Below are 17,912 nucleotides of genomic sequence, written 5' to 3'. Positions count from 1 at the left end.
CGGCTCAGACGCAGTGTATGCCATCCGGGTTTGTAGATCACTGCAAATCTGCTTTGGTTCAGTCCCGTGTCACAGGCGCCGACTGCATGGTACTGCTGCAACGGATGGATTAACGTAAGTGCAGGATTGAGGCTGTCCCAGATAACTCGAGTATCAAACGGGGACTTTTTGGCCTGACTGATTTCCAAAAACACTTGTGAAACTTCGCGGGGGTTGTCCAAAGGCTACTGGATTGAGAGACGCTCCACATTCAGCGAACTGTTCAACTGTTTAAACCTCGCTGAATGTCTCGACATTTCTTTGGGCTGTGGGGGAAACATGAGAACACAACTACTGTCATAAAGTAAACTGGATGAACTATCAGATGCGGTCGGCTGGACGAGGAGTGATTCTTTTAAACTTGATGTTTCTGTGAAGGTTTGCGCCTCCACACTGTACCGGCTGATGATACTTCCAGTCAAAACAGACATGAAAACGTTTGTGATTCCTGATTTTATTCTCTACAGTTATAGGAAGCATCTAGGACAGTGTATCAGATGCTCTGGTGGCGCTGAAGCCTGATGTTTTTGTGAGTGAGTCACGGCGTGTTCGTCGTCGGCTCCCATCACACAAAGACGAACGCAGTGTTGACTCGATATCTGTTTCTGCCTACCGCAATGGAACACGCTGTACTTCTCGTTTAACCAGAACTATCTTTTGTTGTCTTTCTTTAAAATCTCGCAGCCTTTTAGATTTCACAACACGTTGCATGTTGTAACCTCAGCATGGAGCTGCGTGAAGGGCTCCACCGGCCGGGCCGCACGGAGGACATAACAGTGAAAGTATCACTGATGTTTATCACTGCAGACCAAATTTAAAGGAACAGCTTGTTGTTCATAGTTTTTACGCTAAATGTGCAGCTAGCCAGTGGAGATTCATCCCTACTGAGACTGGAAACAAGAGTGAACAGATGCCATAATATTTCCTCACAGCTTGACTTTTTAACATTTCAGTTTTTATATGACATAAATAGATGAGATATAACACGTTAATTACTGATCTTAGCCTGGCTAGCTCTCCGTTTTTCCACTCTTGCTAAGCTAAGCTAAACTAAGCTAAGCTAATCGTCTGCTGGCTCTAGCTACACATAGCGTAGCAAGCAGACATGAGACCAATATGGTTGTCTCAAGGTTTCCTGCTGGCACAGAGAGCTGTAACCTCACATTCAGGCCACAGTCTCATTCTAGCACTGTTGGTTTCCTGAAACATTCAAGATGAGGCTCTTGTAAATGTTTAATAAGGTAAAAAAGTGCATTCATCATGCATTTCTTATTGTTCAGCTGTCTGACAACAGTCTCTCAACTCTCAGTGTTTTTTTTGGCCGCGGCAGATGGCGAAAAGACAAAACACACATTTGAAAAACACCTGCTGAGCGCCTGACAGCAGAGCGACACAGCTAGCAACTAGCTAACGGCAGCTAAAGAGCCGAATACTTCCTGGTGTAAAACCAACAAAAAAAAAAAAACACATCTGTAAGTATATCGTTGTCTTTCAGGGGTGTACAACCATGTGTGGTAGCAGAGAGTGTCGAGAAAAGAAATTTAGTAAAGTGCGAAAAACATCTTTTAATATCGATAAAACCTTTCAGTGCAGTTTTTGGCTCTGGAAATACTCTCTGACGCCGTAGCAGCATCTACGCTAACACATGTGGGAGCTGCCATTGTTTTTTTAAAATAAAAAGTCACTTGTCCAATTATTCATCACATCTAAACCAAACCTGCAGCTGCCAGTAGTTCCTCAAAGATCACCGACTGGTCCGAACCACTTTGGTTTGCTTTGTTTCACCATTTCAGCTTAAACGGTGATGATGTCATGTTATTTGTGTGTTAACATGTTAAAAAACTTGACCCAAAGTGGCCAAAAAATATCAGTAATGGCTTTTTTAAAGACAAACGCTGTGTTTCATACGTGTTTGTTTCACAGCAGAAGTAGAAGCTGATGTGTGGTCCCCCAAACCCTCAAACCTTTTCAATTTCTTCTTCTTAAAGCAAACATTAATTTGCATCTGAACGGGAGAACTCACTGTGATGGGGAAATTAGAGCTAATTTGCCAGGAGCACTTACTCTGGCATGAATATGAGGGAAGGTCATGCACTAACAAGTACAGCCAGGCACTGATTAGTGGGTAATGCACTTACTCCAGTAAGTGGAGTAAAGCGCTCCGCTGTATAATTGGGATAGACTGGATTTGCCTCACTCGGTTGGTCTGCCAGCATGAACAGTCTTAACAGTTACAGGAACACTTCGCGTACTGCTGCTCGTTTCATCAACCCCGGGGTGTAAAAGAATCAGCGGAACAAAGAGCTTCTGTTGAAGGGAGAAAGAGCCAATGAAACACCTTCACATGATTTATTTTTTTTTATCAAGTGTTTTCATTTATTGTATACAGTTGGACTGCGTGTTGGAGTGAGGAGATAATGAGACAGTAAACATGGCTTCCTCTGATGCATTTTTTTCTTCTGGCTCAGTTGATTTGGCCCCATTTTCTGTTTTGCTGAAAGACACTGAAACAGACATTTCAAAACTCTGATCCCTCTGAAAACGGAGGGTCTGGAAATCAGCGGTATCTGAATTTCTGCTTCGTTTTCATTGTTGCTGTGTGTGCACGCGCCTACAGACGGCAGCAGTGGTGAGGTGTGAAATCAGGGTTCAGAAACAGGCTGCAAATAACAATGAATGGATGAATAAATAGATAAATAGCTTCTATCGTCACTACCACCAAAGACAGATAAGCTCATTTACACATGCTCAGAATGTTCTTCTCTGGTGTTTGACGTATAAGTTGATGTAGACTTGATCACCGCCGACTGGTCCGAAGAATCGTATCGCGTGCTCGTGTGTTTGGAGGTATTTTGCAACATGAAGGTCGTGTGGACAGGATTCCTTAAATAGGGACATTCTCAGAAATATCTGTGTCTCTGTCTGGATGAATGTAACAGGGTAGAACTGTCCCTTCTCTCCCTCTCCTGTGAGAAGGACACTGACTGTTTACTCCAACATTTCTTGACAGTTGAGGGATTTGAGTGTTCCCGTTGATTTTAGTAGTCAGGACTAAGCTTTAGATGTCACATGAATGAAAAGTTTAGGCGCTCTGGTGCAGCGAGTGTATGGCTTCCTGTCTGACAGTGTCCGTGTCCCAAAAACTGAGCAAGACTGTGTTTGTGTCCAAACTGGGGTAAGTCTCTCTATCTGACGTGAGTGGACAAATCTGCCGTTGGCGGATTTCTTGCACTCTGCAGACCAGCGGTGACAGACTAGTGGAGCTGCAGATGTTCACAGATTATAGGCTCGGGCAATAATCAGCTTGGTGGAGCTTGGTGTTCACTCTCTCATTACATGTGTCCCGGCGTGACAGACAGACAAAGAGGCAGAAATAGGTGTCCTTCTTGTTTTGGAAAGTGAGCAAGTGCAAGTTTGTCTTTTTTGAAAAAAAAAAAAGAGGTGGAAAAAGTAAATAAATCAGGAGAAAAATGCGTGCAACTGTGAACGCACCGCTAAAAGCTGTCATACTGTAGCTACCGGGCTGATAGAATCACCAGAGACCAGCCAGTCGCAAGTGAGAGCCACATGAATCATTCACTTACTCGATAGGAGGGAACCTTATTCTCGGAATAAGGACACTAAAGGCCATCTCTGGCGGCACATATCGGAGTAGTCCTCCCAGGAAACGTCTGGTGCTCGGTGGGCGCTCAATAATTCAACTGGACGCGACCTGTAAAAGCACCGTTGGACCCGGCGGTGCAGGAGGAAGGCTAAAGGAGACGATCCGGTGCAGCACAGAATCAAAACAACACCGTCTGCACGCATACAAGACGAAGCTTTGCATGTGTTTTTAAAAATGACTAACATATCGCATGTTTGATCGACTCCACTCATGATGTGTTTGGTGATTCCGTGATGCTGTAAAAGAAAGTGGTTTTTCAGCATAAAGGAACAGTTCACCTGAAAATGAAAGTTGCTTGGATGGAAAATCAGGTGAAGTCAGGTGAAGTCCACAGATAATTTCTGGAGTTTCAAAGCAAAACAGTGTTACAGGCTTCTCTTCAACACCTGAAGTAGGTTCAGGACTTTTGAGTCACTCTTCACTGGAGCCGCTAAGCTAAAAGTGTTAGCGCACATCCCGTCTGAGGCGGCAGCGTGAGCTTGACTGAGTTTCGAGGGTGTAAATAACATCTTTTCACATCAACTATATGTCTTTTGGCTTCCAGACACTTGGATTTCGGCAGACGAGCTGCATGAAGACATTTTCATTCTTAACTTTCGGTCACTTATTTCACATTTCAAAACAAGTCCCTATCCTCTCCAGTTGTTTAGGAGAATACTGCCATGCTGTTTTGCCGCAAAGCTGATTTTTAAACCTACAAAACCTCACCTGACTTTCCATCCTGATATGATCCTTATTTGGGGTGTACTGCTCCTTTGAAACCAATATAGATAAATGGAGCATTGATGACTAAACATTATGAAAAAAGCATGTGACGACGAGGGGGAAAAAAAAAAATCCAAAACAATACAGAGGTTGTGCTACAGGGCGTCACACAAACCCAAACTTACTGGAAGCATGTCTAAATATTTAATGCTATTCGCCTCCCTGAGCTATTAGTGGAGAGCAGGAAATGTGTGATTTTACAGTGAATGTTTGGACGTGACTTCTCTTAACACATGTGTCACTTCTCTCATTCCAGCTTGTAGCATCTGGTGCTACAGCGGTGACACGAGCAGGGTTCGACTTTTAGAGGGAAGAGAAACTAATGCACGGCACATATTAAGTATATGTTGAGGCGGTGAGTTACGTGTTCTGAACTCGCATTAAAAGGCTTTGAACGAATAGCGAGGCGGACATCTTTAATGATACAGTCTATTTTAGACTCTCCCTCAGATCGCAGGAAGCACTTCTCTTTAATGGGTGACTCATGCTGCGACTTGTTGACAAGAACACGGTCCGATGTTCCCAGAGGAGCTGTACTGAAAAGCCTCCGACTCACATTACCCGCGTTAGGCTTCAGTCAAAGACCCGATAATCAAATGAGCCAAGCGGCGAGCTTACCTTCCAGTGTCCTCGTCCTTTCTCTTCTGTTTTCACTGGAAAAGGTTTTTCACGAAGCATTGCATCTAAACATTGTTGTCCGAGAGAACAGCAGGGTGGAAATATAAAAGGATTGATTTGTGCTCTCAGAGCTAATCAGATTTTACGTGGAGGCATCACTCAGTGCCGCACTGATTTTCTCGGATAATTACATTTCCTGTGGCGTAAAGGCAGTCTATGGTTAAAAAGGGGCTGAAAAATGCAACACTGTAAAGACAGAAACACTCAACCGTAATGCACAGATTAGTGCGTGGAGTCAGTAACAATGAACTGATTCTATCAAGATGCATTCCGAGCAGTTAAAAAAGAAGTGGCAGTTTTGTTTCAGTCTGAAACAACAAAGGGCGACTGTCCATATTTAAAGTCCTCGGCTCCATCCAGAGTCACACTCACTTATTTATGAAACCCTTTAATCACGAACAGGGACTCAGAGAGACGGGAAACTCAATCTGGAAGAGTCAAGAAATTTCCCCCAAAAGCAAAAAATTGGTTTTACTGTGATTAATAATGAGTCCGGAAGGCTTCGTTGATGTGATTGTGGGAGTTTTAGTGTCAGCTGAAGCTCAAAAACAAGAACAAAATCATCAAATGTCTGGTGTAAATGTAACTGTTGCATTGTGGGTAATGTCCACTGTTGGAGCATTGCACCCCTCTGACACTGTTGGACTCACGACAGACAGAAAACCAAAATCAATCGAGCAGAATCACAGATATCACCTCTCTTTATTCCACGCATCCTTCTTCCTTTTCAAAACCAGGCGCATATATATTACCCACAATGCATCCTGGCCACTGAGTGACATCACTGGAGGCATTTTATCCGACTATGTGCAGCTTCCTCTGGAGCCACAAAAGGCTTCATACTACTTTGTTTTCCGATATGCAGTTGCACTCCCCAAGCTGGTGGAGTTGCCCTTTAAGTTCTGGGAAAAGTAGAGTAAGAAAAAATCAAACTTGTTAGTAATGAAATGTGAATGCAAACACAGCGTATTATTAAATATTATTGAAGTGCACTCAGCGAGGTTGTCGAGTACGCTTTGGTGAGTAACACCGACTGTGCTGTAAACAGGACTTTGTCAAGTGTTTGCATACGCAGAGGAACACTGTCATTCATCTGGTGTTGTGTAAGTCTGTTGTTTGTGCTCCACTGAGCTCTGGTTCTGTCTTCACCTCCTCCTGAGGCAGAGATCTGGCCCGTTAGCTGCTAAACGCTCATCTATCCTGACCGGCCAGTCGTTCACTTCGTCTGTCTGCCTCATCAGGAAAGGACACCGATGAGAGCGTTTGGAGAAAATCAGTTAAAGTTGCAAGACAGAAAACCAAAGTGAGTGGACGTTCTTCTGTGGGTTCATCACTTTGATTTTTAGGGAGTGAAAACATAACCCACTTTGCAGATATTGTATACAAGCTTCTGAAAGCTTCTGGCCGGGTTTTGCTCAAAACATGTCTCGTCAGCCGACATCAGAGGTCAAATGTGTTTATGTGAACGTAGTGGTTTGCACAAACATTGACTGGCAATATTTTATTCTGGCCACTGTGCTGGTTTTCCTCAATTTTCAAACTTGATGCAAAGCTAAGATAACTAAACTAAACTTTACTGAAACCTTGGAGCTGTCGAAGAAGACCGCCTCTTCCAGCAGCATCAGACGAGCTGCAGTGTTATCAGAAAAAAACACGCCTGTTTTTGCTGCTTGCAGGCTCAGATTGAAATACTTAGTGTGTATTTCCTTGAAAAATAAAACCCTTTTTATTTACCCACAAACAGCTGTTATATTGCTGCCTTAAAAACCACCAAACTCTATTGACAAAAACAGCAATTTTACCTCTTGTTCATGACTAATCTGAGTTACACGAGGTGAAAAACCGGCCTTCGTGGAGACAATAATTAATATTTTCCAGAAAGCACACGGAGTGCTGCACTCGGTTGTTCAAACTAAACTGGACATCGTTTACAGTAAGTTTTCTCTACTTCCTGCCTCTTTCATCTTCAGGCCACCATTGCCCCTATTTTTACTAAACATGAAGGCGACGTCAATGCGGATGTTCAAAAAGGTTCAAAGGTTTTGTCCTGCTGACTGTTGTGCTGAGCTCAAATAACAGAGTCGAGAGAAGTCGGAATCATATTCTAATATTAGAAAGGAGTTTCTTAATGAGTTTGGCATCGAGAGGGTTGAACAGACAGGATGTCTGATTCTAAACAGGGACTGGAACCCTCTCACATACCCCTCGCCGCACTTAATCAGATATGGTGCTTTCCCAAGAGACAACCCAATCACGGGTATTAACATCGCTATGCGCCTCCGTAAGCACAAGATCCAAATGTGCTCGTGAACGACTGAGACGGCCTTCACGTGCTCGCCGGACAGTCCCAAGTTGGGAAGTCGCTGTGAGGACCCTGTTGTGCTCTCAAATTGTAATTTAAAAACAATATGAATGCGAAAAAGGGGATGTGCTGTATTTATCACAGTTAATAAAGCAACCAACGTAATACAAGTACCTCAAAACTGTGTTTGATTAAATGTACTTATTATACATCTATGATTATATTCCTTCATGTTCTTGAGGAATACTTATACAATATAATGCTTTCTAATACAACATATTTACATACTTTATAAAGCTTAATATGACCAGTTTTGTTGAATATTTAAGTCAAAGTTATTGGTAGTGTCAATGATAATTATGTAGTGAAGTAAATATATTTCTAATATATTATCTTTGTATCTTTGTAAATGTAGAAACTACGACTGAGCTGTAGAATTGTATTTGTATATTGCTTTATATTCTACATATGTGTCTAATGAAGTGGCCACTGAGTGTCGATGGACTTTTTCTCGTTACTAAACGTGGATTAAGACGTACAACGGGTTTGTTTTGTTGCCCTGCGGTGGTCTCACAGGCTTAAACTCCTCCTGGGGAGGAGCGAGATCATGTCACGTTCAGACTGGGGAGCGCCGGCTGCAATATTTTTTTATATCGCTTTCCTTGAGTGATAAAATGCCCCAGAGCGATGTTCATAAATGTCAGTCATGCCTCAGCAGAGGATATCACCGCTGAATTAATATTACATGTCGAACAATGCCCAATCCAATTTTATGAGTCTATTTCGGTTGCACTCACACACACGGAGCCTCCGGTCATGTAGTCCTGTTCCGACCTGCATGGTGAAGCCAGACTTCCTACTAGTTAAGATTAAGTCCAATTACTTCAGCATTTATTCAATAGCGATAATGAGCGGCACGACTAGAGATGCAGTTTTGTCCAAAGGGCAGCAGAATGATTCTGCAAATCTGAAAAATCCAAGTTTTTCATTAAAGTAAATCATGTTTTAGTCTCACTGGAAGTAATGACATAAAATGATCATTGATGATAATCACATTTACAGCCGCAAGTAACACTTGTTTTTATTAACCTGCTGTTTATTTTTTTTTCAGAAAAAAAAGAGAAATGACGCTCAACATCTCCAGTGCCAAAGTAATGTTTTTGCGAAGAATTAAATGCAGCTGACAGGCTCAGATTTTAAGTGTCTGCCATCTGTATTGAAGAAATCCTGTTTTCTTAAAGAGTAAAACCCTTTTTGTTTGTCCAGAAACAGCCGTGTTATTGTCCTCTTGAAAACCACCAAACTCCTTTGACAAAAACGTCAATTTTACCTGACAGGAAACAGGAGTTACCCCTGCTTTGGTTGTGTTTATGTATCACTGTTTTATTAAAGGGTTAGTTCTGATCTGAACTCATTTACTTTCATTTAGTCAACACAAAAAACATCAAAATAGGGTCCAGATTTGGAACAAACACAGGAATAAAAGTGACCTTTAAGTTTTGGCGGATGGTTAAGAGTGAGTGAGTGTTTGGCCATTCAACCTTCAAATAAGCACCTGCTCATATCAACAAGTCCTTGAAATGTTAATATATGTAAATAAAGAGCTAATATTTCATGCATTTATGCTTCTTCTGACAGCAATTGCTGTTGAAACAAACACACAAGTCAGTCTTGACATCTTCCATTGAGCGTAGCTTGTGTTTGTGTGGTGTGATGGACACTCTGTGGGGCCCTCCACGTTCCCAGCTTCTGTTTTTTCTTTTTTTTATGATGCCAGATGGTCGGCCTTATGCACAATGCAGTGCCCTCTCCATCATGTCCTGCACACTGGTACCTACGTAAGCCCGCGGTGGGAACTGGATGTGTAGTCCAGATGAAAGTAGCAGGTCCTTGCTTGTTGTTTTAACTGCTCTCTAGAGCCCGGACCCCCACCCTCTCTCTCTTTCAGCGCTGCATTCAAAGCCTTTTCTGCAGCTCCTTCTGCCATCTTCTCGAGGTGTTTTGATTCCCCTACCATCTGCTGTCAGAGCCAGAACAAATGTACATTATCGGGTAAAAGGGGGCTCTACCTTCTAGAGGTTATATAAAAACAGAGGATGTTACGGGGATGACAGTTGCTGGAACATTATCTAAGACCTTGGACTCGAACCATATCGCTGCGCTTGTTCCCACAAGCAGGAATTTAACAATACGTCTACCCACACACATTCCTTTTTCTTTATTTCCAGACACTCTCAGCTCGTGCAGCAACTTGAAATCCTGATTCTGATTCATTTCCGACTGTAGATATATAGATGTTGTTTACTGTTTTGTAGACTGATGATTGTGGTGTGTGCTCCGGAGAGATTTACACATTCATAATTTCTCTCTCTGTGTTTTCCTCAATTTAAAAGGAACAGTTAACTCAAACACTAAAACTCAGTCTTCATCGACCCAACCGCCATGTCTTCCACGCTTCCAACATGAAGATTTCATCCATGACGACGACTTGAAATGAGTCTCAATCAGTAGATCTGTATTTTGATACCAAGGGTCCCATTTTACAGGAGATATAAGATGCAACCCAACTCGTTTATTTATGCAGGGAAGATACGGAGTAAGTCAATAAGACTGGATCACTGCGTCCCTCCAACAATGTATCTTACTGTGGGACTGAAAATGTAACACTGGGCCAGTGACACGGATGGATGAGCATCTACCAGGAAATTCAATTTGCAGCGGGATCATATAGCCGCCTCATGTCATTTAAATTGACTCTCTGAAACCGCTTGCCGTGTGCCGATGACGAAGTTAAGGGGCAGGTGGGAAATAGCTGGATTGTACTTTGGTGTCAGAGTTGGGGAGAAGAACAGGACAGGACAGCCTGTGTTCAGTGCTGAGCGCTGAGGACATCCTGGGACTATCATGTGGCCGCGTTAATTAGGACTGATGTTCTTACCTTTGAGAGATCACATGCAGCACATACCGTCCACGTTTCAACCTGCGGCTGCTGCTGCTGCTGCTGACAACTTCATTCACATTGTTCCAGCAGGGTCACGCTGCTTTACACATGTCCCACGGCTAACGAGCAATCGCAGAAATTAAATATAGCTTTTAAAGATATTTATAGATGAGATGCGAGATTAGTGTGCAGCCATGCCGGCAGCTCGAGGCTGTACTCAGCACACGGCAGTGCTCAGAGGTAAATGCTCGCATCATCGTGCTAACATGCTCACAGTGACAATGCTAATGGGCCGATGCTAAGCAGGTAGTTTATCCAAATTCTGCACCTCAGTCACTTTAGTCTTCGTGTACTATCTTTCCCATTAGCTCGTTAGCTCTGTTAGCTGTGCAGCTAGAGGACCTAATCTACCACACGATGTTGTACTGACACTTTTTGGCCACTTGGAACGTTGTCTTCAAAGAAACCCAATCAGAAGAATAAACGTTAGCCATGTGTTCATTTCTGCTTCGACCAGTTAAAACTGAACGTTTCTCTATGTTGCAACTTTATGTTTGTTTGGGTTTAAATTTTAGCGCTGTGCTTTTTGCTCTGGTTACGTCTACCGACTGAAAACACATCTTCAGTGTGAGGAAACAAATCAAAGATCGACTCAAAATACTTCTGTTTTAGATGACTTGCCCTGAAAAACTTATAGTTTTAGGTGCCACAGAGACGGCTGGAAATGCCTCTTAGTGAACGCCTCTAAAGAAAAACAGTTAATATCAAATAGTCATGACCGTGAGAGTTCATTGTGTCAGGCATTTTTTATGGCAGTGAACAGATTACAACCCTGCCTTTGCTAGCCAGATAAATCCCAGCTGAACGGAGAAAATAGCAGTGGAAACTGATCTCGAGGCCAAGTCAACCATATGAAATTATCATCCGTTGTGGTTGTGTCGCTGTATTATTAATGTCAAAAGCGAAAAAAGCTCATACTGGGACAAAATGTCTTTCCCATTCTCTGACTGATGTTATGACAGGGTAACACAGTGGGCTCGCTCTCCTCTGCCCTTTATCCAGCCAATCTCCGTGAATTATTTCCTGCCTCACAGGGAGAGCGTCGTGGCAAACACATCAAACAAGATTACACTTATAGAGCAAGGGTATGTTTACTCCCCACTGGGACATATTTAATTTGCCTGTTGCCCTGGTAACATGAATCTCACAAAGAGTGGCTGTGGTGTTGCCTGTAATTATAGAACAGGCCTCTTCATCAGAGGCTTTAATCTGAAAAATGAATACACCCGGGCTGTCAGGCGAGGCCCTGCAGCGGCTCACACATGGCCTCGGACACCCTGAAATAGCTGCCATAGGGGGAAGGACTCGTTAAGGGTCTTGAACTTGTGGAATGAGCATTAAGTGCCATTTTATAATAACGGGGCGAGAGGGGCAATTGATGTCATTACTCTCCTGAAGTGTAATAGAAAAATAGAACATATATTTTGACAAGAGAAAGAACACGAGTCGCTGAGAGGTCGCTGGGTTTACTGGTCAAGTGCTGGATGACTTAGCGAAGCAGCCGAATGCATTTGTATCACGTTGAGGAGGCGGAAGGGGAGGGGGAGATAAATAATTCAGACCAGGAGAGGCATTCGCTGTACAGGCACTTAGGAAAGCTACCATGAAGAAACTGGGATGACTAAGCCTGAACTCAGAGACAAAAATCTCAAAGTATCGTTATAAAAGTTTGTGAAATTAATGACCTAAATATGTTAAAAATTATGGAGCGAGTCTACAGACATGCTAGTGAGTCTGTGAGGTGACATCCATTGAACAGTAGTGCTGAAAGGTAAATTGCTTAAATCGACGTACTTGTACTTAACTTGAGTAGTTTCACTTGTACTCCCACCCAACTACATTTTCGAGGCAAACATCGTACTTTTGAATCCACCAAATGTATTTGAGGTTTAGCACTTTGAAAATAAAGCAGAAGCAAAAAAGTAGCACATTTTTAAATAGATTTATTTTGTTGGCAATCAGATTCAAAAAAACGATTCAGGTAATCAGAAAAAATGTTGAATATCAGGTCCGATAATGAGAGGCTGATGAGGATGTCATAAGTATATTTGTCAAATTTCTAGTCAAAATGTCTCATAACAACTTGTATAAGATGCTATCCCCTAGAAAGTAGCATTTGAATGAGATTTGGGACACTTGTTTTCAGACTAATTACTTATTTCACTGCAGACTAAGGAACACCTTGTTTTACATTTGTTTTAGACTTATTTGTGAAGTGGCATTTTTTCCAATGTAGATAATAAAACGTTAGGGATCTCTAGAGTCGCTGCAGTTCGTCCTGAGGGGAATATGAATATGTTTACCAAATGTCACATCAGTCTATCCAGTAGTCAAGTCAAAACCTGCTGCTGGCACTGGAGGAAAAGTCAGTGAATCACCAAAATCAACCAGGTACATGGAGCAAGAGGCCGAAGCAGTTTTAGGCAAGTCTCACCTCTCTGCAGCCATCTTGGAAAACGAGCATTGAATGAAAAGAATCACCTGTGAAATCTGTTAAAACAGCTTTTAAAAAATTGGTTTAATTTGCCCCAAATCAAGTTTTAAACACTTATCACCTTGCAGGTCATATTTCTACTGTGCATGCCCATAGTCTCCCAGCCCCAGCTTCTTTATGGCTCGATCTAAAGTGTTGTGACATGATGCCAATGAGCTCGTCTTACCAGTTGTGTCTTAGTTTGATGTCTTTTTTTTAAATGTCTTTGTATGTGTTCCCCGAAAACAAATATTGTTTAAAATGCTCATGAATCTCAGCTGTACGCTCACATCAGTGCAGCAACATGTCTGGTTGATGTTTCCAAGGTTCAGCTGTTTTAAAGCAGATGCTTTGGTTTTTGCAGGTCAGTGGTGGGATGATTGTCTATGACTGATGGTGATGATGCCATTCTCTTCTTATAACGTCTTTGACTGTGCATCTGTACTAGAAGTAGATGTTGAGATATCTCCTGGGTAAGTGAAAACCAGAGTCATCAGGATTCATCCTGTCAGCACTGTGGGTATATGTGACGAATCCTCAACCGGGAGAATTCATCCTCTGGAGACTGTGAAGAAATCCATATCTGTTCGGACCGAAGTGGCGGGCAGACAAGGAGATCAGGCATGGCCATCCCGAGAGTCACGCTGCTAGCACGGCTAAAATTGTAGGAGATGTAATAACAGAGACATAAAGCTGGAGAAGGGCTGGCATGACGGAGGAGTGTTCAGGTTCCACCCAGCAAGAATCGTGTCTCGTCTGCTGGAGTGGTTTCAAGCCCAAGTGCTCCAAATGAGAGGCCCCCGGAGCAAGGGTGCAATCTCTGCCTCGCGAAATCACTGGCCTGTGCTCATCAGCCATAAACATGTCAGTGCCAAACTAGGTCACTGTTCTCAGTGTGCGCGCACACCAAACGGGGGCCTCCAGTGCGCTGGTAGCTGCTGGCACCGCGACTTTCTGTGACTGCACCTCGACATGATGTGGCCCATTTTTTTCCCCTCCTTTGTTTACGTGACATGTCACCGCCTCTCGCGGAGAAGCGGGACGCTAACAGGCACGCCGGACAGGCAAGCGTTAACAGAGAGATAGAGAGAGAGAGAGAGAGAGGAAGTGTATGTGTATGAATATAGAAAGAGAAGTAACGTGGAACTGCAATGGGAAGTCTGGAGGTCTTAAAGGTGTCTGTACCCACTGAAAAGTCATGTCTCTGCGTCTGAAAGACTTCTAGATGGTCGACATTAATCTGTAAACAGAAGGCGACCCTGCAGCTGAGGAAAGAAAGACAGGCTGAGAGAGGGAAACTATCTAAACATTCGCTTCAGTTGACAGTTCAGGTTTGTATCTGTGTCAGTGATTTCCCAGAAGTCTCCAGTACAGCTTGCCAACATTATTCATTAATCACCTCTTAGTGCTTTGTGCCAAGACATCTTGTTAATGCAAGGCAGAAGTTACCGGATTTTTTAGAGCAGTGCTCAGCTGACATGTGCTGCATGCAAGCCCCCTGTTTGTCTCTCTTCTCCTCCCTGGTTTGCTTTTTGTCAGCTTTTTGTTGATTCTTTAAGATAATATTGAACATTTGGGGAATTATTTTCATCCTTTCCAAGTAGAGGATGTGCTCGTGATCGATCTCATGTCATTTTAAATCTCATAATTGTTGTATTTCATCAAAAATCAATCAACAATAAGCACATTTTCCAAATGATGCATTTCTCCCTCAGGCTTGCTAACATTAAAAATGTCATACACGATAACAGATTACTGCATGCAATCATTATAGCACATTTACTGCGTGCTGAGCGAGGCTGTCATGCAGTATTGTCTTCACATCCTCGGTGTAACATTATCACACGTTCTTCATCCTGAGTGTCCCATCGGTCAGATCTTTCACCAGGTCAAAATAATGTGTGCTCACGTCCGCACATGCAGAACAACACCAGCGGCTTTATGATTACAGAACATCAAATATAGGTGCAGAGTTGGCGTTTTGAAATGGAAATAATTCAGATTAATGCGTTTTTTTCTGGTTATGAAACAGTCTTAATGTTCTCTCTGATGACCCACATAAGTAAACCTGGCCATCAGCGGGAATAATGTCTATTATGTGGTTGTTATGTTATTCTTAATGCATGTCAGTGGGTCATAATCCCAACCTCTCCGGGTTGGATAACTGACCGATAAGTCTATAAATTGAAACTATTTTTAGTGCTGCGGATGGACTGATGAGTCTGGCAGCTGGAGGAAAGAAGCTGCTCTGTCGTCTGGTGGTGCGCCGCAAAGACAAAGTTTACTATGTCATACAGAGTGGTGTAGCAATGATGTTATTTGTGTAGGCTAACCCTGACGTTAGCGTCGCCCAAGCACAAGTTTATTACATGTTTTGTAGAGCAAGATAATCCTCACAGATGGACACCAGTTTTGTGATTTTCAAAACGTAAATGAAATCACTAGCAGTAAAAAGCTAACGTTAGGCTATAAAGAGACTACACTGCGGTCACACGACTTAAACCTCTAACTTCACAGTTACAACACACGTTTTCTGTAAATGGCTCATCAGCTTTAAAGTTAGAGTTTCAACAGTTTTTTAAAAGGACCAGTGGGCAAATGAATCTCGATGTTCGCTGTGATGACGTTTAGCTGCTTGTTAGCAAGAACCATTTTTCTAGACACAGAAGTGCTTTATAATTGAATTGTGGGTTATATTATATGATGTTTTTTATGTTGTAGAACAGAATGTGTGAATATCTTAAGCTTGTGATAACCACAGACCTTATTTCAGGCATCTAACTGGAAAACAGTTCAAAAAAACTAAGAGACTAAGTTCCTCAGAGACGTCTCGACCACAAATTGGTGCATAAAAAACAAACAAACAAAAAACAAAATAAAAAAACAACCAGAATGCAGTAAAGTAAAATCAATATTTCCTGGGCGAGGGAGCCCCGCAAAGTATATTTCAGTCAGTTATGACTAGTTAATGAACACAGCGGAGCGTTTAGTTACTAGCAAGCCAGATGATTACCTCTGAGAGGAACTGAATCCTGTTGTTTATTATACGCTGGATGTGTAATCGTCAAGTGTTTATTAATATTAACTTGAAAGATGAGGTCCCGTCAGTTTTGAGTTTCGCCCCACCAAGAAAGAAGTTTAAAATTGAGGAAATACAGATTTGCCGGTTGAGACTGAACTACCAGTATGCGCTAAAAACATATACTATACTTCCTATATGTCATTAACACTTTACATGTTTGTGCTAACCTCAGCAGCAGGCACATTATATTTGAATAATCTAGTTCCTGATTCGCAGGAACATGCAGGTCCACAACCCTTCACCACGCCTGTGTGTCCCTCACAGCATACAGGAGCTCTTGAGCTTGTGGCGTATATCGAACATGAATGATTTATGGACTGTTCCAGTGAAGTAGTTCATTGTCTGCTGCGTCTGACAAGTTGATGGTTGAGAAGAGAGAAGTGTTCCTTCACATGCCAGAGGAATGTTGTTACTGACGAGCAAACAGGCAAGTAAGTCCCTGCAGAGGATTTTCTGAATTGCAGGGTGTGAAATTAGCAGAAAATCATCAAAGAGAGAGACTTTGAACTAATGAAAACTCGTTCCAGACTGCGTGATTTACATTTTGGCAGCAGGGAGGGGCCGAGACCTCAGAGTGCCAGAAATGTTTTTAAGTTGGAATCATCCATGTAATTAACTTTCTTTTCTTGCAAAGTTTGACGAGCAAATAAAGTAGAAGAGTTTCATAACTGTGACACTGAGACCTATAAACATGTCAGCACTCTCTGTGGAGTTGATGTCATGATGCATATGATAATGTGGCTGTGCGAGCATGTGAGTAGTGCTGATTAAAGGAACCGGATGAATATTCAGGCAGGATCTGCTCACTCTCATGGAAAGTTGGGTGAAGTTTTGTAGTCCGCATAACATTTCTGGAGCTTCACAGCAAAAACAGCCTTAAAGCATTCTCCTAAACAACTGAAGCTGTTTTCCTAAATTAGCTCCAATTTAGCAGAATCAAAGGAAGCACCGAAATCCCAAATTGACTCAGAAAATGAATTCATTAGACACCTTCTGCTCCCGCCTCAGACCGGGCGTGAGCTAATAAGCTTAGCAGCTACAGTGAAGAGTTCGTCTTGAAATAGGGTCTGAATAAGGACATAAAAGGTTGTTTTTTTCTACGTTTCAAAAAACATAATCCAAGCCTCCGAAAGCCCAGACATCTCACTTTATTTGAAAACACATTATTTACACCTTTTTTAAAGCCGAAAACTTCCCTGTAGCTGCTGCGTTAAAAGTGTTGCACAAAGGGATGCACAAGCTCGACTATGCACTGATGGAGTAGACCAAAACAACAATAATACACATTTTTCAGTTGTTTTTATATGTTATATGTCTTTTTTTAAGTATTTGTTGGGCTTTTCTGGCTTTATTGACAGTACAGCTGAAGATAGTGACAGGAAACAGGGTGAGAGAGGGGCCCAGGCCAGGAGTCAAACCCAGATCCGCTGCAGAGCCTCAGCACATGGGACGCCGGCTCTATCAACCGAGGTAAACGCTAAACGCTAAACTCTGAGTTTTATTACTGGGTGAACTGTCCCTTTAATGTCTATATAGCACATGAACATAAAGCCACGATCGCTAATTATTATACATGATTTAGCCCGCTGGGTTGAGATGAGAAGTCTGTTTTTTATGGTAATTCCTGGATGGGATTGAGGATGTTTTCATTACACTCCTCTCGTTGGATAATGGGCATTTCAGAAATATAATGAAACGCTGAACGTGTAAATGTGCCAATGCAGCGGAAAGATGACTGGGTTCATAGTCTGAAGTCTTCCTGTGGTGACTGGAGAAGCAAAGCATAAGGAGGAAGTATCGTTTCTTTTCCTTTTTTTTTTTTTTTTTTTTCTCTTTTGGTTTACTTTAAATAAGCGTCGGTGGGCGAAGCATTTCACAAGTTCATCTCATGTTGGAGAGCATTACGGG

Source organism: Acanthopagrus latus, chromosome 12 (genome assembly GCF_904848185.1).
Source record: "Acanthopagrus latus isolate v.2019 chromosome 12, fAcaLat1.1, whole genome shotgun sequence".
Taxonomy (NCBI): Eukaryota; Metazoa; Chordata; class Actinopteri; order Spariformes; family Sparidae; genus Acanthopagrus; species Acanthopagrus latus.
Note: the sequence above shows the minus strand (reverse complement) of the source record.